This window comes from Saimiri boliviensis, chromosome 4 (genome assembly GCF_048565385.1).
Source record: "Saimiri boliviensis isolate mSaiBol1 chromosome 4, mSaiBol1.pri, whole genome shotgun sequence".
Classification (NCBI taxonomy): domain Eukaryota; kingdom Metazoa; phylum Chordata; class Mammalia; order Primates; family Cebidae; genus Saimiri; species Saimiri boliviensis.
The window spans coordinates 26317659-26344116 of NC_133452.1; the positions used below are offsets into that span (position 1 = coordinate 26317659).

Below are 26458 nucleotides of genomic sequence, written 5' to 3' on the forward strand. Positions count from 1 at the left end.
TACAAGTGGTGTCAGGAAACTCAGTCTTCCTCAAATAATTTGTTTTGTGGGAGAGGGACAGAGTTTCTGTCACCCAGGCTGGAGTGCAGTGGCATGATCTTGGCTCACTGCAACCTCAGCCTCTTCGGTTTAAGCAATTCTCATGCCTCAACCTACCGAGTAGCTACAGGCATTCACCACCATGCCCAGCTAATTTTTACATTTTTACTAGAGATGAGGGTTTTGCCATGTTGGCCAGGCTGGTCTCAAACTACTGACCTCAAGTGATCCACCCGCCTCTCCCTCCAAAAGATCCAAAATTACAGGCATGAGCCACTGCCTCCAGCCCCTCTTCAAATAATTTTTAGGTTAACTTTAAAAAACACAAATATTCCCTCTTTCAACTTATGTTTTAAACCTGAAAAGCTAAATGTTAGAAATAAACTCTTCCCTTGAAGCCATTTAGGTAGTCATGAACGCTATGCTTAAAGTTAATAAATATAACTTAAGTTGCATTATTATTATACATAATAAATGTAATTTATATAACTTACAAATGTAAAGTTAATAAATGTAAGTACAGCTTCTTTTTGAATTAATGCAATTCAGCAAACTTGCTTTTTCAGGAACAGAATAATCACCCCATGACTTGTAAAATACGTAATCTAGAAAATGCGTGAGAAGAGAGATCTTCCAAAGCTATGTCATGAGAGCGGAGTGTTTTACAGCAGTATCTCTTCCAGTTTGTCCCCTGGGTGTTATATAACTCAAAGGTAATTAAAGGATTCAGGCTTGGATCGCAAATTCTAGCACACAGGGAGTAATCTAATGTGAAGACACCAAGTTTGCAGATGCTCCGATTTTCCAGCCAAGATAAAGAAAACCCCTTTGGATATGCAGATTATAACATCTACGTTCGTTCTGTTGGACATCAATTTAGAAAAGATTCCATTTAGTCAAGGACTTTGGCTTTCTCTGATATATCTCATTCCAGAAATGTGATTATGCTCTATTGGCGGAGAACAGCAACTCTTAAAAAGTTTCTAAAAAAATTCAAAAATATTTGTTCGAAGAACTGGAACACAGACTTTTTTTCCCCTAAATTGAAAACAAATGTCCACTTAGAAAGACTTAATGTACTTAAGAATCAATTGTATCCTGCAAACAATTTACCCCAAGAGGGACTGGATTTTTACTTAACAAACAGTTCAATAAAGGTTTTAATAGATTGGGAGATAAACATTAAGTAGATAAAAACAATAAGTAATTTATCTCATATTGCTTCTCAAGGACTATAGTACTTAACGAGAGAGAACTATTCAAACAATACATTTATAGATACATCTGTCTTTTCAATGGAAGCTATTAAGCACAAACATCGCCTCCCATGTCTCACCAGTATTATATTGGCTGATCAGTAGGACCACTGCACCATCTAGTGTCCACACTGTAAAACAGCAGCTAGGGAGCGATTTTTCTCCAAGTCCATGTTTCTGAATGCCATCCTCTACACTGGCATTTTGAAAGTAGTTCATTACCAAGAAAATAAAGGACAGATCATTCATATAAAAACTAAACACATTATAACATTTCCAGGTATGCTAGAAAATTAAGACAAGGTGCCTATAAAAAGTAGATAAACTATGTAAAATGATGTTTAAAATCTAAAGATAGGAATAAGGTAAGTTATTTTTAAAAGACCTTTTGTAAAAGACAAAGCTAACATATCTCATTGAACTATGAACCATGGATAGAAATCATGACATTCATAGACTGTGTATAAACAAAATGGAGAAATGAATTAGCAGATGTAAAGTAAAACATTAAAAATATGAAAATATATGCAAGAAAATAATTTATTGTCTGAAAATGTTTTTGGAGTGTTATTTATTTGCCCATTTTTTTTGTTTATTAGCTCTTAATTATGTTCCAAATGAATTATTTGTCACAATTAACTAGTCAATTGTTGAGAAATCCAATCTGCCAGTCAACATCTAGGCATCTAGGCATTCTGCATAGATAAAGGAAAACCTGGCCAAATTTCACAAATCTATTAATGTGTTAATTTTTGCTTGGGGCAAAAGAATGTATGAGGTTGTTGTTGTTTTACACCATGCCATTAGTTTTTTAAAAACTGGAGAAGGAGAAGGCTAGTTGTAAGATTAAGAACAAAAATGAAATATTTGTAGGAGACTGTGCTTAATCCTTTGGGCTCTGGGATAATATTCACATCGAATTTCCAACATGACTAACTCAGAGCTGCTACTTTTTAAAAATGCCATCAAAAGAGCATAAATATGTTTTGAAGGAACATCACACACCAGGGCCTGGAGGGTGGGGGGCTAGGGGAGGATTAGCAGGGGGTGGGGGGCTTGGGGAGAGATAACACTGGGAGAAATACCTAATGTAGATGATGGGGCGATGGATGCAGCAAACCACCACCATGGCACATGTATACCTATGCAAAAAACCTGCACAATCTGCACACGTACCCCAGAACTTAAAGTATAATAAAAAATGTTTTTTGAAAAGTTGAACACATCCCAGTGAATCATTTTACCAGTATTTGCAGAATGATTCAACCTAAAGAAAATACAGGTGATCATAAAAAGAAATGTCAAGCAAACCTAATTCCTCTCCTGAGTAGAAAAGAAAGTAGTTATAACTTTAAAATTTTAATTGCCTACTATGAGAGGTATTAATATTGAGAGACGTCAAACTCACTTTTTTATGTTTAAAGAAAGCACCTTGAACAGGAACTTTTAAGGTAGCCTGGAGGATAGCCCTCCAATGGCCATGCCTTTGTATAATCCCTTAGCCTTGAGTGTAGATAAACACTTGTGACTTGTTTTTAACTAATAGAATGTGGCAAAGGGAACAGGACACCATTCTGTGATTATGTTACATTATCTAAGACTCTGCCTTAGTGAACTAGAGCCAGGGATTCTCCTTCCTACCCTAAGGAGCTGAGCAGCCACACTGAGGAATGCCACAATGAGATCCTCTAGCAGCTTCCAGTGAACAGCCAGCAAAACCAGGGTGCCTCAGCCACACAGCTGCATGAACTAAATTCTGCCTGCAAGTGTAATGAGCCTAGCAGCAGATTCTTCCCCAGTCAGGCTCCAGATGAGAACACAGCCCAGCTGACACCTTGAGAGTGGCCCGGCAAGACCCTTAGCAGAGAATCCAGCTGAGCTGCTCCTAGGCTCCTGAACCATGGAAACTGTAACTTGTTTTAGCCACTACGTTTGTGGTAATTTGTTATGCAAGAATGGAAAATGAATACAGGTGGTATATTAAACAAAATCCACAATTCCATAAGCAGTTATGGAGAACCAGACTCAGTTCTGTGCTTGGTGGAAAGCAGGCCCTCAGAGTGCAGCCAAATGGAAGGACTAAGCTCTATGCAAAGATAAGAAAGGCAGGCAAGTGATTTACAGGTATTGATCAACTTATGACCTATGCAACTTACGACCATTCGACTTTACGACCACAATCGCTAGCCACAACTGCTCCGCCTCTGGCAGCGCAAACGTTGCCCAGCTGGGTGTATGACAGTGCGGACCAGCTTCCAGCCGCACTACCGTCTCCGCGTGCACCATTTCAACTGTACATAGAGCCTACTCAACTTACAACCAAATCGTGTTACAACCGTTCCGCGGTCCCAACCATGGTCGTAAGTAGAGCACTAGCTGTACGGTTTCAAGGACACCATAATTTAGTTGACGAAAAACAGCCAAGTAATTAGCTAAGATAAGTGCCAACACAGGCACAAATAACATGAAAGAATGCACAGAAAAAGATCTGTTATCAACAGAAACCTTTCCAAGCCACAGAAAACTGAAATCAAAAATACTTAGGAAAAGAAAGAGAAAAGGGGAATTCACAGGTTCACAAAACTGGCTTGGAGGTAGGGCTGGCCTCCGGCTTAACTGCATGCATCTCCGAAGTTCAGAAATTCTCTAGGCTCTTCCCTCTTCACCTTCACAGCTGGCTTGCTCCCAGGGATGACCATCATAACAGTGTAGCATCCAGGGACTTCCATGGAATAGAGAAGAAACTTCCATACGCCCTAGTGAAAGTCTCCATGCATCCTGATGGCCCGAATTGGATCATGAGCACACCCTTAAACCAAGCACGCAGCCATGGCAGGTTGGGAAAAGTGAAGCATGACTGGAAAATTGGCACGAGATCCAGAGAAGCTGAGATGCTATCAAGAATTCAGCAAAGAGTGAAAGTGTCAGGACAAAATATGGTGAGGGAGGAATTTCAGCCAGTGAGGAGCTGAATGTCAGAAAGTATTTACACAAGGGCAAGAAGAATTTCTTAGCAAAAACCAAAGTCTACAAACAACAAAAAGTCTAAAAGATATTGGACCTGTAGTTGCCTACTTAAAAAATAAAGAAGCAAGAAAGAGTAAAACAGATCCTTTGGTGAAAATCCTAATCGTGTGGCTTCCGATTTTTTACCATATGTATCAAAACAGGCTACACTCCTCATAATCTCACAAGTTGTTAGGACCAATGTTGCATAAGGATTAGTTCTGTAGATGGTAGAAGACTCTAATATCTCCTACATAGAGATCTCCCATATGGTAAATACTAATTTTCCAAGAACATGAACAGAACGTTATAAATCCAACATTAAAATAATACTGAAACCAGGGCTCATGAGACAAAGGACTGATTCTAAGGCAGGGTCAGAGAAAGCACAAGTTGATTCTGGAATGCCTTGTGGTCCCAGAAAGTAATGGAATGACTTTTTTAAATGATGGGAGTGTGGCAAATGGACACAGGAGTGAACTTGTACCAAACTCTCCATAGCCAACTGTACAATTTGGGCAACAAAATGCGTAACGATTGACCAGCCTGGGCAACATAGTGAGACCTCATCTCTATAAATTTTTTTTTTTAATTAACCAGCTGTGACAGTGCACACCTGTAGTCCCAGCTACTCAGGAGGCTGAGGTGGAAGGATTGTTTGAGCTCAGTCCGGACTTTGAGACTGCAGTGAGCCATGCATGATTGCACCACTGTACTCCAGCCTGGATAACCGAGTGGGAGGTTCTCTGAAATAAAAATAAAGAGAGTAATAGACAATAGAATAAGGTAAATATCCATGATCCCACACGGATACAAATAAGTAACTGAATGAATAAATAGCTCAGAAGAGGCAGCTCTTCCTTGTGGTAGAATTCCAATTAATAAATGCAGAAGGAGGGATAACTAGAAAGTCACCATCTGGCAAACATCCCAGTGATAATTGCTGCAGGAAAGAATCATTGAAGACCATGAGTGGGATAATTGGCTAAATTTGAATGAGGTCTGCAGATTAGTTAGAAGTACTAAACTGTACTGCACTTTGCCCACGTTCACTTGCTGATTTCCAGTACTGCACTACGGTTTTGTAAGCTGTTCCCATGTGGGAGGCCAGGTGAAGGGTATATGAGAATTCCATGCACTAGGTTCACAGCAGCGAAAATTTACATTATTTTAAATTAGAAAGTATTTTAAATTTCATGAAAAATATGAATATAATTTGCCCCTTTGAGTCTCAGGGGCATTTGATAAACATCAGCCACCACTTTTAGAGCCATCCCTCAGGTTAGGGAATGAGGGCAATGGTCCTCAGCCGGAATTTTGGAGGAAGAGGAGGAGAGTGAGGAGGGATCTACAGTAAAGCAGAGTCTCCACTGTCAAAAGTGCGCTCAGTAGGATAGAGGCCCCTGCCAGAACGAATCGATGAACCTGCTACTTCTCCGCTTGCACGTGCACCGCACTCTGGCCGTGGCTGCTGTGCAAAGGATTGATCTTAAAAATGTCCAGGAATTAGCGAGGGAGAGCAAGGCAGGGAGAGGGAGTGCCCCCGGAGAGAGGGGAGGGGCTGCCACATCTGGGGTGAGTTGCCTGTCACCTCATCAGGACCAGCTCTGGGAGCTGAACTGAAAAGGCACAAAACTGGCAATCGATAGAAAGCTATTGATAGAACGTGGTCATGGCTGTATTTGAAATGCAGTCAATGTCAACCCACACAAACAACGTTTACTGTCCACGTCACTGGCAAGTTTGTTAATGCTCGTCTCACATTTTAATCTCCAGCATGGTGAGAGAAATGAAGTAAAAGCCCTGCACAAGATGACTGTGAATGCATAGACCTTTGTGATTAGGGCCGGGGGTGGCTGAATGGGAAAACGAATGGTGCCCCACCTGTGACAGTCAGACCAACGGCAACCTCCTTTCTGAATATCAGGAAAGCAAATCATTATTTAAACATACGTCATGCACTCAACATTTTACATTCTTAAATGTTATGATGCCATGAATGCTGATCTTTAGTTAAATCTGATTTGAGCCTAATACACTTATGGGAAACAGAATCTCTTCAGAGCAGAGAGTAAGGAGAGAAACAATGAAACTGACCTCAAAGGATTGGACTGGGACTTTTGTTATTTAGGTTTCTAGATTAATTTTTTAAATAAACTGTATTATTCTGAAACTACCCAAGAGGCATCAGTAAATCTTTTTTTTTGTAATTCATTAATTTTTATTACTGTATGGTATTTCTTTTTTTCTTTCTTTTTTATTATACTTTAAGTCCTGGGGTGAATGTACAGAACATGCAGGTTTGTTACATAGGTATACATATTCCATGGTTTGCTGCATCCATCATCCCATCACCTACATTAGACATTTCTCTTGTTACCCCTCCCCTATCTCCCCACCCCCTGCTGTCCCTCCCCTAGCCCCCCATGCCCTGACAGGCCCCCGTGTGTATTGTTCCCCTCCCTGTGTTCATCTGTTCTCATTGTTCAATACTCACTTATGAGTGAGAACATGCAGTGTTTGGTTTTCTGCTCTTGTGTCAGTTTGTGGAGAATGATGGTTTCTAGCTTTATCCATGTCCCTGCAAAGGACATAAATTCATCCTTTTTTATGGCTGCATAGTCGTCCATGGTGTATATATGTCACATTTTCTTTATCCAGTCTATCACTGACAGGCATTTGGGTTGGTTCTAAGTCTTTGCTATTGTGAAAAGTGCTGCAATAAACATACATGTGTATGCATTTTTATAATAGAATGACTTATAATCCTTTGGGTATATACCAAGTAATGGGATTGCTGAGTCAAATGGTTTTTTGAAAAGATCAACAAAATAGATAGACCACTAGACAGACTAATAAAGAAGAAAACAGAGAAGAATCAAATAGATGCAATAAAAAATGATAAAGGTGATATCACTACCAATCCCACAGAAATACAAACTACCATCAGAGAATACTATAAACACCTCTATGCAAATAAACCAGTAAATCTAGAAGAAATTGATACATTCTTGGACACTTACACCCTCCCAAGAAAAAAACAGGAAGAAGTCAAATCCCTGAATAGTCCAATAACAAGGTCTGAAATTGAGGCAGCAATTAATAGCTTACCAACCAAAAAAAGTTCAGGGCCAGACAGGTTCACAGCCAAATTCCACCAGAGGTACAAAGAGGAGCTGATACCATTCCTTCGGAAACTATTCCAAGCAATACAAAAAGAGGGAACCCTTCCTAACTCATTTTATGAGACCAACAGCATCCTGATACCAAAACCTGGCAGAGACACAACTAAAGAAGAAAATTTCAGGCCAATATCCATGATGAACATTGATGTGAAAATCCTCAACAAAATACCGGCAAACCAAATCCAACAGCACATCAAAAAAAAGCTTATCCATCATGATCAACTCAGCTTCATCCCTGGAATGCAAGGCTGGGTCAACATGTGCAAATCTATAAATGTAATCCATCACATAAACAGAACCAAAGACAAAACCCACATGATTATCTCAATAGATGCAGAGAAGGCCTTCAACAAAATCCAACAGCCCTTTATGCTAAAAACTCTCAATAAACTGGATATCGATGGAACATATCTCAAAATAATAAGAGCTATTTATGACAAACCACAGCCAATATCATACTGAATGGGCAAAAACTGGAAGCATTCCCTTTGAAAACTGGCACAAGACAAGGATGCCCACTCTCACCACTCCTATTCAACATAGTATTAGAAGTTCTGGCCAGGGCCATCAGGCAAGGAAAAGAAATAAAGGGTATTCAAATAGGAAAAGAGGAAGTCAAATTGTCTCTATTTGCAGACGACATGATTGTATATTTAGAATACCCCATTGTCTCAGCCAAGCAAAGTCTCAGGATACAAAATCATGTGCAAAAATCACGAGCATTCCTATACACCAGTAACAGACAGAGAGCCAAATCATGAATGAACGCCCATTCACACTTGCTACAAAAAGGATAAAATACCTAGGAATACAACTAACAAGGGATGTGCCTTCACTACAAACCACTGCTCAAGGAAGTAAGAGAGGACACAAACAGATGGAAAAACATTCCATGCTCATGGTTTGAAAGAATCAATATCATGAAAATAGCCATACTGCCCAAAGTAATTTATAGATTCAATGCTATCTCCATCAAGCAATCATTGACTTTCTTCACAGAACTGGAAAAAAAATTAAATTTCATATGGAACCGAAAAAGAGCCCACATAGCCAAGACAATTCTAAGCAAAAAGAAAAGAAAAGAAAAAAAAAAGTTGGAGGCATCACGCTCCCTGACTTCAAACTGTACTACAAGGCTACAGTAATCAAAACAGCATGGTACTGGTACCAAAACGGAGATACAGACCAATGGCACAGAACAGAGGCCTCAGAAATAATACCACACATCTACAACCATCGAATCTTTGACAAACCTGACAAAAACAAGCAATGGGGAAAGGATTCCCTATTTAATAAATGGTGTTGGGAAAACTGGCTAGCCATCTGCAGACAGCAAAAACTGGATTCCTTCCTTACATCTTATACAAAAATTAACTACTGATGGTTTAAGATTTAAACATATACCATAAAAACCCTAGAAGAAAACCTAGGCAATACCATTCAGGACACAGGCATAGGCAAGGACTTCATGACTAAAACACCAAAAGCAATGGCAACAAAAGCCAAAATAGGCAAATGGGATCTAATTAAACTAAACACCTCATGCCAGTTAGAATGGCAATCATTAAAAAATCAGGAAACAAATGCTGGAGAGTGTGTGGAGCAACAGAAATGCTTTTACACTGTTGGTGGAAGTGTAAATTAGTTCAACCATTGTAGAAGACAGTGTGGCGATTCCTCAAGGATCTGGAACTAAAAAAATTTTTTGTAATAATGTTTACTCATTCAAAAACATCTACTGAATTGAATGCTGTGAACTGGGTGTTGAAAATGAAAATCTCCTGGTCTGGTGGAGATTTCTTTAAGTCATTCCACCACATAATTTACCATACACAGTGTTTCCCAAACCCTTAGTCATTTGAATACCATTTCTCAGACTTCTGCCACAGGTGCACACCAACTATACTTTTATCTACTGGATATTTCTCCTAAGTCATTTCATTTTCTCCAATGTTATTGTAAAAGAAACATTTATGCAACCACTAAGAGTGAGAAAGACACATCACTTGCCATAAGTAGAAGTGAATTATACATGTAAATAAATATTTGAAAAATAGATATGTCTATCTATATTTCATATAAAAATATCTCACATACCGCCAGTGGTATGTAGGCCACAGTTTGGAAAATATGGCAATATAATCTAAAAAATGTAACTACATCCAAGTTTTCAGAATGTACTTTCCACGTACAAAAAAGGTTTAAAATCAGAGAACAGCCTGAGGCCATCTTAGAGATGGAATGTGTAGTCAGAATAAATACAACTGTGCCACTGTCATAAATTAGCCCCAGATCTCATTGGCTTGACATCACAAAAATGGATTTCTCAATCACATAAAGTCCACTGGGGGCCATGTAATTCTCCAAGGAGATTGTTGTCATGGTGACTCAGAGTTGAGGCCAAGGGAGGCTCCACCATCCTATGGCTGCCATATCCTGACGAGGTGAGGAAAGAAAGCCGGGATATTTACACAGGAGCTTCTCATTGTCTCAGCCCACAAATGACATACCTCTTTCCTCACAGCCCACTGGCTGGGACCAATTACACAGCCCTGCCTAAGTGCAAGGGAGGCCAAAAAGTGCAATACTTTCTCACGGTCACGGGTGAGCACTAGACATCTCTCCAAATATGGGTTGGGAAGATTAAGAGACTAGTTCAGAAGAAAATAGTCTCCAGGGAGAAACGTATCTGGGAATAGGAATCGAGAAAGCAACCAAGAGAGCAGAACTGAGTGGATGAGAGGGACTGTCAGACCACAACTGCAGCTCTGATTAATCAATTCCAAAATGTGCCCATATCACACTGTAGAAATACTGGAATCACCAGCTCAATAATAAGAGAAATGTAAGTAATACCATACTTGCTTGGATAATTCTCTGTTTATACCTTCATTCAGGTCAACAGATCTATTGTACTCCTACAGCGTACAAGGCACATGTTAAGCTTGAAGTACATTCAGTCTAAAAAATCAAAATACAAAGGCATGGGAAGAATAAGAAAATTTCATAGACCTCCATGAAAATATCAGAAGTATTTTGGGATTCTCAGCTTCCTTTACAAATAAACCAGAGTTACAATTCTTCCATTATTTATTGCATTCTGGATTGACTATTGGAATTCTGCTTTAGTGATTCCTCTTGCTTATATACGGCAGGAAGAGCCCCTACTTGGAGCCAGCAGCTGGAGCACGGTCTGAACACACAGGCTCCCCTTCATTAAATGCTGGACTCTTCAAGGTTTGAGTACTGTAGTTTTGATCAGCAGGGAAAACTAATTAGTTTCTACAACTTTGCTTACTGCCTCTAAAAACAGACACTAACATCTTATTTTGAATATTAATTTAGAGTTTACAAGTCCCCTATAAACTTAATTCATCTCATCTCCGTAACAATCCTGTGAAAAAGGATTATGGCACCCATTCAATGGAGGAGAAAACCTTGGTCGTATCTCTAGTTGGTGGCAAAACCAGGCCTGGAATGCAGTTCCCTTAACTCTGAGTGTCACTACTCAGTGGCTTTGTCTTTCTAAGGAAGAAGGCCTGGATACTGTGGGTCTGTAAAAAATCAAGGTAAAGGGAAATATGTAACGACAGAAAATAAGTGTTTATAATATCACGGTGAATTCAGAAAGGGTAAAATCGTGTGTGTGATCATAATTATGTGAAAAGATGCATAGCAACTATACCAAAATTCTCTCCAGGGCATGACAGAGTAGTGGGAATCACTGCAGCCTTTCTAGAGGTAAAGTTTGACACTCAATGCTTCGATTGTTTCTGTGTTTAAAGCCCCTTCTCCTGTCTCCCTAGTCTCAGAGCATACCTTAAACCTCAACACATCTAAGGAATACATGGAGAGGTCTAAAGTTTCACAGAGCAAACCACAAAGAGGGAATTTCATTCCTCCACTCAGTACCCCAGCATAGAGAAGGTTCTAGCTGATGCAGACTGGCATATCAGAATCAAAGACCAGGTGCAGTGGCTCATCCTGTAATCCCAGCACTTTGGGAGGCTGAGTTGGGTGGATCTCCTGAAGCCAGGAGTTCAACACCAGCCTGACCAGTATGGTGAAATCCTGTCTCTATTAAAAATAGAAAAATTCGCTGGGCGTGATGGTATGTGCCTGTAGTCCCAGCCACTCGGGAGGCTGACACAGGAGAATCACTTGAATCTGGGAGGTGGAGGTTGCAGTGAGCTGAGATCATGCCATTGCACTCCAGTCTGGATGACAGAGAGTGAGACTCTGTCTCAAATAATAAATAAATAAATAAATAAATAAATAAATAAATAAATAAATAAAATCAAAGACCAAAGCCTATATGGAGAGAACTAGAGGAGGGAGTGTCTCTGCTCTCCTCTCTAAATGGGAGAACAAACGAGGGAGGGAACCATGAATTCTGCTGCATATATAGACTTCTGGGGGTTTTCAAAAACCAAACACACTTAAACCACATCTGCAGCTTTCACAATGACTCCAGAATACTTGAGGAGCTAAAGCCACTTTGGTGCTTCGAGGTAGTGAATTAAAGAAGTGAAAGTGTTACAGCAACAACAGAGGCTGCTGCGCTGCGCAAGACACAGAAAGGAGCGCGATGTGTCGTTGATGAGGAACACGGAACTGAGTGTGTGGCTGCTAGTGGCTTTAGACAAATCCTCGGCAGAGACATTTCAAAAGGAAAGTCTGAACCAAATGTAATGGGCCAAACTTATTTGGATCCTGATCCAAACATTCATTTATGAGACAACGGAGGAAATTTGAAAACTGACTGACTAGCTGATGTTATTAATGTTAAATTTTTTTTAGTACAATAATGGCATTGTGGTTTTATTTTGAAAAGTTCTTTTTCTTTAGTGTTACATACGGAAATGTTTACAGGAAAAATGACATGATATCTGGAATTTATTTTAAACTATTCTGAGGTTAGGGAAAGCAAGAAGGTAAGCGTGAGGAAGAAACAGTTTTGACTATGAGTAAATAACAGGGACAGGGAATGTGTGCATGAGGGATCATTATACTGTTCTATCTACTTTGGGTTTATATTTAAATTATACTAAAAAATGGCTGGGCACAGTGGCTCACATCTCTAATCCCAGCACTTTGGAAAGCCAAGGTAGGAGGATTGCTTGAGGTGAGGAGTTCAACATCAGCCTGGGCAACATAGCAAGACCCTTGTCTCTGCCAAGAAAAAAAATGTAGCTGGGCATAGTGGCATGTGCCTGTAGTCCCAGCTACTTGTGAGGCTGAGGTGGGAGGATCACTTTAGCCCAGGAGTTGGAGGCTGCAGTGAGTGATGATCGCACCCCTGAACTCTAGCCTGGGCAACAGAGTGAGATCTTGTCTTCAAAAAATTATTTAAAATAAGTCAATAAATTATAATAATGATAATAAAATAAGCTGGCCAGATGCAGTGGCTCATGCCTGTAATCCCAGCACTTTGGGAGGCTGAGGCAGGAGGATTGCTTGAGCCCTGGAGTTCAAGGCCAGCTTAGGCAACATAGCAAGATGCCATCTCTACAAAAGAAAAAATATATATACATATATACATATATATATATATATATACACATATATATATATATATATATGTATATATATAAACTAGCAGGGCATGATGGTGCGCACAGACGCTCTAGCTACTCAGAAAGCTAAGGCTTGTCCCCATCAAGGGCCATGCCCAAGCCCGCTGCCATGTGTGCTGCGCTGAGTGAGTTATGAGGTGCAGGAGGATTGCTTGAGCCCAGAAGTTGGAGGCTGGTGATAAGCCCTGCATCATGTCTCATTGGAACCGAAGGACAACTCCTCACAAGCCTCCTGACTTCCACCCTGGCCGTGCTCCTACTCTCTATTTCCAGCACAGCAGCAAAGTGAGCGCTTTTTAAAAATTATCCCTAGGTCAGTTCACGCCTTTGTTCAGGACCTTGCACAGGCTCGTCTTCCCACCCAAAGTGAAAGCCTGCAAGACCTGGCCCTCACTCCACCCTGCAGGAACCACAGACCCAGATCCCCCTGCCAGGCTCCATTCGGAGGCCTTCATACCTCCTTTATCTGGAACGCTCTTCTGCCATCATCCACTGGCTTTCTGCTCCAGGACTCTGCTCACTTATCACCATCTCCGCAGAGCTGCCCCTGCCCACCAAATGCCCCTTCTGCATATCCAACTTTTTTTGGCACTATTCAATTTCCTCTGATGCTGTATTTTTCCTTTTTTCTACTTGCTTTTTTTCTACTTTCTAACGTATTATATAACATACTATTGTATGATGTGTATCCCTTATTTTCTGTATCTGAGCAGAGAGAATTTAATCTCAGCTTGGCTCACTGATATACTCCACACACCTAGAACAATGCCTGGCATGTAGTAGGTGTTCATTAAAATGAGAAGAATGAGAGCATGGATATGTGAAAGCTGATTTTCATTCTATTCCAGCCACTTGCAACCACAAAATTCATCAAACATATCTATTGACTTGAATTGTCCTTCTTGCTAGAAGACTCTGCTGATGTTGATCAATGTTTTACACCACCATTTTATTGGTTTTACTACATTGTAAAACCAATGTTTTACACCTTTTCCTTTGTAGAAAAGGGAAGCATCTCTGCTTGTGATCACTATTCATGTACCTGGATAAAAATACCAATCAATACATTTCCCATTATACTTCCTGCATAGAAGGTTTTCATTTTGCTGAGTTTGCAGTTGTTATTTTTAGGACCTCTTACTGTTTGTGACTTTGCCATTTAGATTCTGCCAAAGGCTCTGCTTCTGATCAGAGGCCTTCTGAGAACTGCCATCCGATCAGCCCGTGGCATTTACCAGGTACCTTCTCAGGGTGTTGAGCTCTTACATGATGCAAAGCACAGCTGAGACCTCATCAGCAGCTCAGCCATGACGTTCTTCAGGTCCCACATGATTCACTTCTTGCTCTTTAACTGTTTCATGGAGGGAAATTTTAAATCCTGGCTTCCCCCTCTAATGAGTTCCCATAAATGTGCAGGGGTGTTAAAAATACAAAATCCTAGCAAACGTTTTACATGTTTTACATGATATAACAGCAGGCTCCAATCCAGCAAAATAAAAATAAATAAAATGACTAATCCTATTATAACTGTTTACTTAATTTTTACTCTTGGGTATTACTAATTATTTGTCTCAGCCTTGCAAAGTGCTGTGATTACAGAAATGAGCCACTGCACCTAGCCAACTTATTTTATTACTAACTTATTTTTAAATTATTTTTTAGAAACAGGGTCTCACTCTGTTGTCCAGGTTGGAGTGCAGTGATATATTCCTTTTAGGAATATATATAGATATCTATATCTAGACATTTATAGATATCTATATCTATATATAGACATACATTTAGGAGATATATATATATATATATATATATATATATATATATATACACACACACACATATATGTATATATTCCTAAAGGTAATAAGTAGCTGAATTAACAAAATATGGCATTTAGGTGCACATGAATATTATTCAGCCATAAAAAGGAACACATGCCTTAACATGGATGAATCTTGAAAACATTCTGCTAAATGAAATAAGCCAGACACAGAAAAACAAATATTGTATGATATATATATATATCATACATATATACACACATATATACATATATGTACATATATAGATCTATTTCATACATATATAATACAATATATATGTATATATACACAGACATATATACACATATTTATGGACACACACATACATAAGACAAATTAAAAACCAAAAGAAGTAAACAGTTTATCAATTTTCTAAAGCATTTCAATAACCCAAGTTTGAGTTCTCTCAGCTCATGTGAAATAAAATTCCATAGACAGAAGTATAATTTACTTTTAATTATTTATTTATTTGAGACAGCATCTCATTCTGTCACCCAGGCTGGAGTGCAGTGACACAATCTCAGCTCACTGCAGCCTCGACCTTGAGGGTTCCAGCAATCCTCCCATCTCAGTCTCTCAAGTAGCTGGGACCACAGGTGTGCACCACCACACCCAGCTACTTTTTTGTATTTTTTGCAGAGACAGGGTTTTATCATGTTGCTCAGGCTGGTCTTGAACTCTTTAGCTCAAGTGATCCACCTGCCTTGTCCTCCCAAAGTTCTGGGATTATAGGCATGAGCCACCATGCCCAGCCAGTATAAGTATAATTTCATGTTGGAAAAAACCACTTGCTACTGCTAATTTTGCAGAAAAATAAGAGAATATGATGATCATGTTGATGGAATCTTGATTCCCTAAATATCATGTCAAGAGAAAAAACACAGCCTTTCTTCTCATGAGAAAGAGCCGGTAGTGTGTTGTCTTCCATGTAACTGGTCTACATAGTTTTGAACTACTCTCTGCATTTGGGTCATTGCAATATTTTATTGCTATTTTTTTCATTTGTTTCTTCTCTCGTTGTTGCTTTTTAAAAAACATATTGTGGTAAAGATATATAGTGGCATCAAGTACATTCACCACTATTTCCAGAACTTTTTTTCATCCCAAACAGAAATTCCATACCCATTAAACAATAACTCCTTTTCTCCCTGTTCCTCCGGATTCCGGAAGCCTATACTTTATTTTCTGTCTCTAGGAATTTGCCTATTCTAGGTAAATCCTCTATGTGGAATCGTACAAAATTTGTCCTTCTTTCTGGCTTATTTCATTTAGCAGAATGTTGTCAAGGCTCATCCACCCTGCAGCATGTGTTCCTTTTTATGGCTGAATAATACTCATGTGTACACAAATACCAGATTTTGTTAATTCGGCTACTCATTACCTTTTAGGAATAACTGTGGATGATCTATTTCCAATGCCTTGGATATGTTCTTTAACATGCTTTTTTCTTTCACAATGAGATTGTGTGACATAAGTTGTATATATACAAATTTTAAGACAGGATTATTACCCCTGAAACTCAGAGTCACACTGGAGAGGTAGCCACATGATATAGTATGGATATCTGTCCCCACCCAAATCTCATGTTAAATTGTAAGCCCCAACGCTGGAGGTGGGGCCTGGTGGGATGTGTCTGCATCGTTCCTCCATGAGGAGTGGATTCCTCATGGCTTGGTGCTGTCTTTGCAATAGTGACTGGGTTCTCATGAGATCTGGTCACTTAAAAGCATGTGGCACCTCCATCCCAATCCCTGGCTCTCTTGCTCCTGCTCTAGTCGTGCGACGGGCCTGCTTCTCCTTTGCCTTCCACCCTCATTGTAAGCTTCGTGAGGCCTGGGGAGGCCAGACAGATGCTGGCACCATGCTTCCTGTACAGCCTGCAGAACTGTGAGCCAATTCAACCTCTCTTCTTTATAAATTACTCAGTCTCAGGTGTTTATTTATAGCAGCGCAGGAACGGCCTAATACATCAAGTAAACAGATTATTCCACCACAACAGAGAGCAGTGTGACGGGGCCACGAGGTCACAAAGGAGAGAACAAAGGAACTGTGGCTGGGGCATAGAGTTTTCAGTGAAGCAGCAACATCTGACCAGAGTTTTGAAGAATGAGTAGAAGCTCTGTGTCAGATGAAAAAGGGATGGGAGGCTCTCCAAGCACAGGGACCACTCACGTCAAGACATGGGGCCAAAAGAGAGGACATGTTTGAAGAAAAGAGAGTAACTGAAGACTATTGTTCAATCAGTGACAGTCTTTTTGGAGGTTAATATCAAAGGCAACCTGAATTTCCTGACTTCATGAGCTGGTGGTGAAGGGTGAGATCACACAAGCAGTAATAACCCAGCTCTCCCTGGCTCACTGCCTTCCTTACTGGCCTTCTGGTCCCAGGTAAAGCTGTCCCCATGACTCTGGGAGTCTTGATTCCTCTCCTTCCACTCCCCTCAAATGTCCCTGCATTCAACATCACATGGGGACTTGACTTATCTCACCTCTACTCCTGTGGGAATGCGGAGGTCAGGCCAGAGCCTGATAGTGCTGTACTTACTATGCCCAGCTCCAGGGAGTATTACACTCCCCAGAGACTTCACTATGCCCAGCTCCAGGGAGTATTGGCCGGAGAAGAGAACCAGGCATCTCCCCTGCACTCTGGGCCCACAGCAACCCTGTAAACCAGACCATATTAGCATTGCACCTCCTTCCTTCAGAGGGCTGAGACTTCAATCATGGGACCTGGGTAGTGATCACCACAAAATTTCTCCCTGAAAGTTCTTCTCGGACAACTTCTCACATTCAGTTATTCATTCAACAAACATTGAGCAACAACCTAATCTTCTGGGCACTGGAGACTGAGTTAAAAAGAAGACAGCAGGCCCCTGTTCTCGTCAAGCTTATTGTCTAGCATGTGGTCTGAGGGTCTTTACACCCACCAAGCTCAGAGAGTTTGTGAGCACCACGTTGATGCCCTGGGTGAACAGTGCTGAATGGGAGAGGCCCTACTTCCCAACAGGCCATGGCATCTTGAGTGCTAAGACCATCATCACAGGGTGAGGAGGAGAATAGTGCTCAGAGGGGTAGAACCTCCCGACAGGGCAGAACGGCTCATGCATCGTGCCAAGGTCAGGAGGTCAGTACCTACCGTATCTTCCTCTCCTCCATCCCTGCTTGTGTTTGAGGTGTGTGGGGCCCGGCCCAGGCTGGCAGCCAACGAAGCCTAAGTGGTTCCAAGACTAATCAACCCAGCCCAGCGGCCAGCTGCAGGAGTCTGGCCAGTTTATTACTTAAAGTTCCCCAGAGTCCTTGCTGGTTCTAAGCCTAGGACTCCTGTCAACTCTTGACATTACCCTCCTGCCACTCCTCACACCTAACACGTACACATACATAAACACACACACACTCCTCTGCTTTGCATTTTATATCCCAACCATCCAGAGTTTCTTACTATTTTCCAAATTAAGTCTCTATATGCCCTCTTGTCTGTGCACCTAAGCTGCTACCCTTGGCTGGAACAAGCTCCCCTCCCTCCCCGTCGAGCACCTATTTGATCCTTCATGACAGCTTAGGTATCCAATACCTCCTCCAGGTGACCTCTCTTGGCAATCCCAGTCTAGGTCAGGTCTCCCTCCTACTGTAGCCACGTTACATTATGTTGAAATGCAATCTAAATGAACTGGTCAGAGGTCTGTTTACACCACAGAAATAAGCTTCTAGACACGGGAACTAATGATATCTTACTCATTGCTGTCCAGATAGTAGAGTATCATTCAGAGTTGATTAAATGAATGAATGGGTAAATGGTAGAATCAACGTGGAAGAGCTCAAGACAGTTGCCACAACTGGGCTGGATTTCTTGTCACTTTTAACTTGTTACCAGTCAGTCACATGGCTTAAAAATGAATTAGACTAAAGATACAGAATCAAATACTTGCTTCAGTTTCTAGTCAATTGACTGATTAGATCAATCCATTGCAACTGCAGGGCCCTTTTTGTAAAGATGGAAATTCTACAACACACCTTTCCGCAAAATCTCTCCGTGAGTACCAGGTTAATTCATTAATGACAGATTTTAATTTTTAAAACCTAGTGAATTATATTTTCATAAATAATGCCATGCAATCATTACTAAAAATGTTTTTAAAACACCAAGTATTTGTTTTTCTAAAACAATTCCCAAATGTGCAAGAAATTTACAACTTGACTATGTTTTCATAGCAATCCTTATAATCCCCATTCTCAATTTCTGTTTCAGTTTTGAAAAATCACTGGCATTTTTATTGATGTTTCTAGTATTGGAAAATAACTGGTATACTTAATAATATTTGTTACATGGCAGAGTAAGAGAGGGAAGAGGAGAAGGTGTTATCTTACATGCTCATGAATAAATTATATTCAGTTCCTTCCCTTCCATTGTCTCTTCCTACTTCAGATCCAGGAAGAATTAGGAGTGGAGGTAGGAGGGAGAGATGTCAGGATAGAGTTACCATTGATACATGTAGCATCATAAACTAATAAATAACTCATAAATCCTCTGCTTCTTCCTCTCCTTCCTTTCTCCTGACATTTCCTCAGTAGAATCGGTGACAATTTTGAGACAGCCTGGTCTCATATCACATTCAGGGAACTCTGCCTCTGAATTCTTAAAACCATGGGGATGCACTTGGGTATGACCTGCTTGATTGTATGCAAATTAAAAGCAGATGCCAGCAAGGAGAACATTCCAGCCCAAATCCAAAGCTACCCCAAAGGAGTGGAGCATGAAGGCACTTGCTGTATTGGAACAGTCATCTATATATTATAGCAGGGGAAAGCCTTGATTCCATTCCAGGAAATCTTCACAGACCATTGAAGATGAGGCGGTTTCTTATTGGGTGTAGCCCAGCCACATGGATGGCAGAAGCCAAAGATGGGCTAAGGGGGCTAAAAGCTACCATATCTGCTTCTGACTGCCAAGTGTCTGAAAAGACCTTTTCACTAGACTGGTAACAGAGCCGCTCTCCTCCCAGGGAGTGGGGATGGGAGAGGCCTAAGCCGTATCTATGCATTTCAGCTGGTCAGTCATCAGGGAGGCATTTAGGGGCCCTCAAGCTACCTGATCACCAGTACTGGCCCAACATTTGCAGCAAGGTCTTGAAATCCTCATCAGAGGTCTGTGAATCCTAACGTACCTATACTCAAAGGCCAGTTGGGAAACAAAGAGCATAAACTCGACTTTGTAAAAGGATCTCTTCCTCCTCACATTGGAAAAATGCCTGAATGTACCTTTCCACTACAGAAGTCATTTATATACCCTTTTAACCTTCCTCTATGCAGAAAGTGACAAAGGAGACAGGAATAAGTAAAATAGTGAGCTTTCTGATCTCCCCACCATGTAGCCAAAAAAATGTATGTGGACGTGGAAACATTTACTTTCATCCTTATAACAGATCTGATACTCACTTAAAAAAAAAAAAAGTAGTAGTTTTACTACTTAGGAATTTAATAGTTCTTTTTTTTGAGATGGAGTTTCACTCTGGTCGCCCAGGGTGGAGTGCAATGATGCGATCTCAGCTCACTGCAGTCTCCCCTTTGTGGGTTCAAGCGATTCTTCTGCCTCAGCCTCCCAAGTAGCTGGGACTACAAGCATGCACCACCATGCCCGGCTGATAATGTATTTTTAGTAGAGATGGGGTTTCTCCATGTTGGTCAGGCTGGACTTGAACTCCCAACCTCAGATGATCTACCTGCCTCGGCCTCCCAAAGTGCTAGGATTATAGGCGTGAGCCACTATGCCCAGCCCAAATGAAACCATTTCTAAGGCAAATAGGACATGTTTACATGGTGAAGGGAAGGAGATAGGTGAAAGGGAGATTTGAAGACTCTGAAGCAAAAAGGTCGACATCTTTTTTCGCCTATCATATTTTTATATGTAAATAGAAGGAGACTTTTATTTTTCTTAAAAGATGGTCACAATATTATTGCACACCTAAGAAGAAACATTAATTCCTCACTATCATCAATTATATCCAGGATAGCTTTGTTTTTCTTACACTTTGAATAAGAATTCAAAGTCCATATATGTCGATTGTGCAGTGTTTCTTATAAATCTCTTTCCATCTAAAGGTGCCGGATCCAGGGCAAAAATGAAGAAATATGGGACCCTGGGCAACAAGGAAGAAGCTCCCATGCAGCATGTGGGATGGACCCAAGGAGAATGCCAAAGGGAAAGAGTTCAGTCTGGTGCCTCCTGAAACAGGTGAGCTACACCTGGACACGAAGGATCCCATCCATCCTTCAAGAGTGTCGCTGAGGCAGGAATGAGAAAACAAAACAAAACAAAAGGGGAAGAAAGTGCAATTCTCATGGAAGTTGGTTCCAGCTCGTTCCATAGAACCTGGCCTAACTTTATCTTCAAGAATGTGACCTGACTTCGCTTCCCACTCACAAGGTATCACCTTTGACATTTCTATCGGGGTCCAGTCAAAAGAAACAACAGCCTGTGTTTCAAAGGTGGCAGCATGCTGACGAAGCAGGGTGAAGTATGCAAGGAATTGGTTCCTCCAGGGCTCACGGCAAGACCTTACAGAGAAAGGAGTCAGCCAAGGGAAAATGACTGGCATGTGGAAGAGTCTGCAAGAGCTGGACCAAGTCCGCAAGGTCCAGTCAGTTCTCCAAACATCAAGACCCTGTGCGGTGAGGGTGAGCCATCTCAGCAGGCAGGTATACCTCCCTGCCCATGCCACTGCCAACACTTCCAGACCTTCTATTCCCTTTTTCCCCAATCCCACCCAAAGCTCTAGTTCCAGCAAATGTGGGAGTGCAACAAATGCAATCACCTGGGGTGATGGCAGCAGCCCTGAACTTGGACTTAGAAGACCTGGCTTTAAATTCTGCCTCTGCACTCACTGGTTGTATGACCAAAGGCGATTTACCTCCCCCTCACTTTCCCCATTTGTGAAATGGGGTAAATAAGAGTCCTACAGGATTCACAAGGTTATGAGGGTGAAATAGGATTGAGAGATGAGAACCCTTTAACTTCTCTGCAATACTAGTGATGATAATAATTAAAGTAACTTACTTGCAAGATAATGTGAATGGCCATTACCTGGCCTTTAATCCTTAAGCAAGTGTTTATTCTTTAAAAGGAAAAGTTTGTCAAACCAAATGAATCCTCTTGGTGAACTACACAGAGAACATATTTTGGAGAGTGATGGTAGGCCACCTCCTCTGGCCCTTTCTAACAGGCTGGGGCTAGGATGGGAGGACCTTTTATTCTGGTCTTATTTTTGTTTCAAAGGGAAATGTGGTCTCTCTGAGGAAGGAGGGCAGACAGGCAGTATATCTTCTCACGTCTTTGTGCATCATTTTTATTAGTTCATGACTCACTTTTTTAAAAAAGATTATTTACTCTTAAATGACACACTTTCACACACGAAAGCATGCTTTTCTAAATGGAAGCCATTGGACCTTATGGTGTGGTCAGTGTGTTCAGTCTGAAAATTCTATGGTGACACATGGCTGTGGTCCTGTGGTGATGTACGTCTTCCTTCTTGTCTGGTTAGCGCCCTGTGAGCTGAGAGGTTCAAATTTGATAGCAGCTGAAAGCTTCAGACCTACAGTCCTCCAAGCTGGGACGCTGAATTGCTGCCCTAGAGCTGCATTTATATTGATTTTCTGAATGCTGTCACTGCAAATGAGCTAGCTAACTTTTCTCAAAATATTTTTCTCATCTTTTTTACTTTCTCTAGTTGGACATACGGAGTTATAAATGTACTTTCTGGTTTTGTGTTATGCCTCGATTTTTATTTTTGATGATTCTATCAAGCTGGCTGCCTCCAATGTTTTCTCCATTTAGTAAAATACACTACTTCCTGTATTCCTCACTTCCCACCATCAGATATTCCCTCTCCTGGCCCACGCCTTGTGCCTGGCATGTGGGAGCACTGGAGATGCCCTGCACCAGAAGTCCATACCTTAATGTCCTCAAATAAATAAATGAATTTAAGGAAGAAAGTCTGAAATAAACTGGGGCCGAATTATACAGTAGTTTGTGTCACAACATTCTAATCAAAGCTAGGGAATTTAGTAATGATCCCTATCTAAAGCCCTAAAAGCATGTTTCTTGGTTAATTTCTTAACCATCATGAGTTTTAGTGAAAATTACTACCTTCAATATAATGCTACAAATAGATTAATTGCTAAGAGTAAAAGATTTGGTCTCTTTTCTTTCTTTTCTTTCTTTTTTTTTCTTTTTTTAATTAATTGTAAATAGCAACTTTAAAAGGATCTTTTTTTAAAACAACAGTCGTTAAAAAAAAAAAAAAGCTAAATGTCATAGTGCCCTAAATTCTTCTTATTGGTGATTATGTTGTATGTCAAGAAACCATCCTGAGGTGATAATTAGATTTTATCTGCAAATGGAGGTGGGAGGATGAGAGTAGGTGGTAGCCTCAACATTTCACCAAAACAATAGGCAATTCACACGATGAGGTAGGAAAAACATTACTCAAACAGGTGGCTTGGGCTACTGTGTGATTAAGGAGATTTTGACACTGTAATGATCTAGGGTGGGTATCTATTTTATTTGCCTCTCTATGGCCAGACATTTAGGAAGGCAAACTGGGGCAAGAGGAAAAGCAGGAAATAAATGAATGATAACTAACACGTAAAATATCTCTGTTGCTGATCATCATTGAAGTGAATAAAACAGACCATAAACACCCGTTTTTTCCCACAAAACTTTTCAACAGATGGTTATACTAGTTGTTTCAGAATTAATACAAGGATTGAGGGTTGGAGGCGATGCAACTCAGAAGCAGTGCTGGTGTGAAAGTGACAAGGTTTTTGGCTCCAAGTAACACCTCCCAATTTGCACAGCAACCACAATAGAAATGTGCTTCAGGCAAGGTGGTGTCCTACATTTTAACTTACCCCTAAGAAAATATCCTGAATTTCACAGGTGTTCACAGTAATATGACCTGACTGAAAATAGCTTCTCTTCTGTATTTTTCCCCAGGTTAAAATTAAGCCCGGCAGGCTCGATGCAAACGTGCAGACAAAGCAAAGCAGGAAGCCTCCCACACTAAAAAGGGAAGATAAGAATCACAGAATCCGGGATGGTTTTTATTGAAGGGCATTTCAAGGCAAATACAGACATCTATAGCATATTTGTAAATCCTCCAAATGTGTATGGAAACACACACCTTCACACATCAAAACGGATTTGTTCCTGAGTAACAAAACGTCCTGAAAACAAAACGAAAACAAACACAATAGCAGAAAAATACTTCTAACGTATACCACAAAGGATTATTTAATAACCTCAACACACCAAGAGTTAAGAAAATAATGCAACAGAAACAAAGGGCAAAGGATATGTATTGGAAAGACCACAGAGGAAGAAATTGCAAATCGCTAGTAATATAAATTATTTCCTAGGTTCAATAGTGACCAAGTAAAGACAAAATTACACTTTTGACATCTTAGACTGGCAGTGACAAAGATTATTTGAGCGACCAAACTATAGTCAGGCTCCTGAACTTTCTCGTAGGTCCATCTGGGCACTTCCTCATAAAATACAGTTTTAGCAAAACCCCTGTTAAATTGGTTTACCAAAAACTATCACCCTCCATCAAGTTCCTTATTTCTTCACCTTTTCTCAGGTGAGGCCTGGCCACCCTGACCTGTGTTCAGCAAGAGTGCCCTAACCCCGACGTTTCCTCTTAGTAATTTTCCATCCACCAACATCCACTTACAATTTGTAGCCAAGGAGCAGCATACATCGCTCCTTGGCTGTAAATTATTTTCCCTGTTACATTCAGAGTTGAGCCCAGTCTCTCTCTCCAACCGCAAAATCCCACGGCAGTGGTTCCTATACCTATTGACACGGTCCTAAATAAAACCTGCCCTACGGTGCTTTAACAAGTGTCATTGAATAATTTTTTAACAGCAAATTGTTGGAGGTAAAGACATTTTTTAATATCTTCAATTAGTTTAGCTACTTCCACATAATGTTAGAGTTTCCATCAATTTGCTAGTTACTGTCCCTTCCTAAGAAGAGGCAGACACCATAGCCTGCATCATACTGTGGATTCACTCCTAAGTTGATATTGATACGAATGAAATAGTTAATCTCTCAAACTTTGCTTTCTACATTTTTTTTGAGACGGAGTCTCGCTCTGTCGCCAGGCTTGAGTGCAGTGGTAAGATCTCAGCTCACTGCAACCTCCACCTCCTGGGTTCAAGCAATTCTCCTGTCTCAGCCTCCCAAGTAGCTGGGACTACAGGAGGGCACCACCATGCCCAGCTATTTTTTTTTGCATTTTTAGTCGAGACGGGTTTTCACCACATTGGCCAGGATGTTCTCCATCTCCTGACTTCGTGACCCGCCTGTCTTGGCCTCCCAAAGTGCTGCTATTACAGGCATGAGCCACCACGCCCAGCCTGCTTTCTGCATTTTTATCAAAAAACATTTGCAGGGACATGGATGAAGCTGGAAACCATCATTCTCAGAAAACTAACACTAAAAGAGAAAACCAAACAGTGCACGTTCTCACTCATAAGTGGGAGTTGAACAATGAGAACACATGGACACAGGGAGGGGAACATCACACACTGCGGCCTGTCAGGGTGGTGGGGGGCTAGGGGAGGAAGAGCATTAGGAGAAATACCTAATGTAGATAATGATGATGGACGCAGCAAACCACCATGGCATGTGTATACCTATGTAACAAACCTGCATGATCTGCACATGTACCCCAGAACTTAAAGTATAATAATAAAAAAAAAAACATGATGTCCCCCTCCCCAACCCTGCTCCCACCTGTCCCACCACTGGATCCCCAGTCTCACTCGGAGAAAGTGTCAATGTCATTGCAATTGTGTACAGGGGCCCAATCCGGGATTCTTTTTGTTCCTTGGAGCCTTTGCCCTTGCTCTTCTCTCTGCCTGGAAGGTTCTCTCCTTCACTTCTCTCAGAGCTTGCTTCAAATGTCACCTTCGCGGTGGGGCCTGCCTTGGTTGCCATACTTAAGGCTGCAATCTCCACACCTTCACCCCGGCACGCCCTGTCCTCTTCCTCCACTTTGTAACCACCATCTAATATTGTTTATTTAGCTTGTGTACGGTCTCTCTCTCCCAGCAAAGACTCTCTTCTTGTTCAAACTCCGGTCAGCTCCCCTGAGCCTTCTTCTCAACTACGCCTCAACCTCGGCCTATAAAGACTTGAATAAAACACAAATACCATTTCAAATAGCTCAAGGCTGCATCTCTAGAATGACTTTAACCCCTCTTAAAATGCCTGCCTAACTCAAAACTTTCCAAATAATTTACTGTTTGTTCATCTAACGTCTGAAGATGGGGCTCCCCCCGTCTCCAGCCTCTGTGGGAGGGTGGGAGCCTGACTGCCACAGGCGCCAGTCAACAAATCCGGATGCTTTACGAGCACCAACTCCCTCTTCCTGCTTTGTGTGATTTTTTTCACTTCCCTGACTTCACTGAACCTCTGCTCACCTCCCTCTCTATTCCTTCATTCTCTCTTTAAAATGCAGTCACTTCTGTACAAATTGCAGTTGTTCAGTTCACACTGAACAGTCCTCTATT

General features: G+C 41.0%; 1 protein-coding gene and 1 long non-coding RNA gene across 5 annotated transcripts in view; one reads left to right on the forward strand and one right to left on the reverse strand.

Moving 5' to 3' along the window:
• Window positions 1-26458, reverse strand: part of PHACTR2 (phosphatase and actin regulator 2) — a 302003-nt gene that overhangs the window by 258058 nt on the left and 17487 nt on the right. The window lies entirely within an intron of this gene.
• LOC104651181 (uncharacterized) lies at window positions 21467-24992 on the forward strand. The gene is made up of 2 exons (XR_012517165.1): window positions 21467-21577; window positions 23874-24992. It is a non-coding gene; the product is annotated as an uncharacterized LOC104651181 (long non-coding RNA).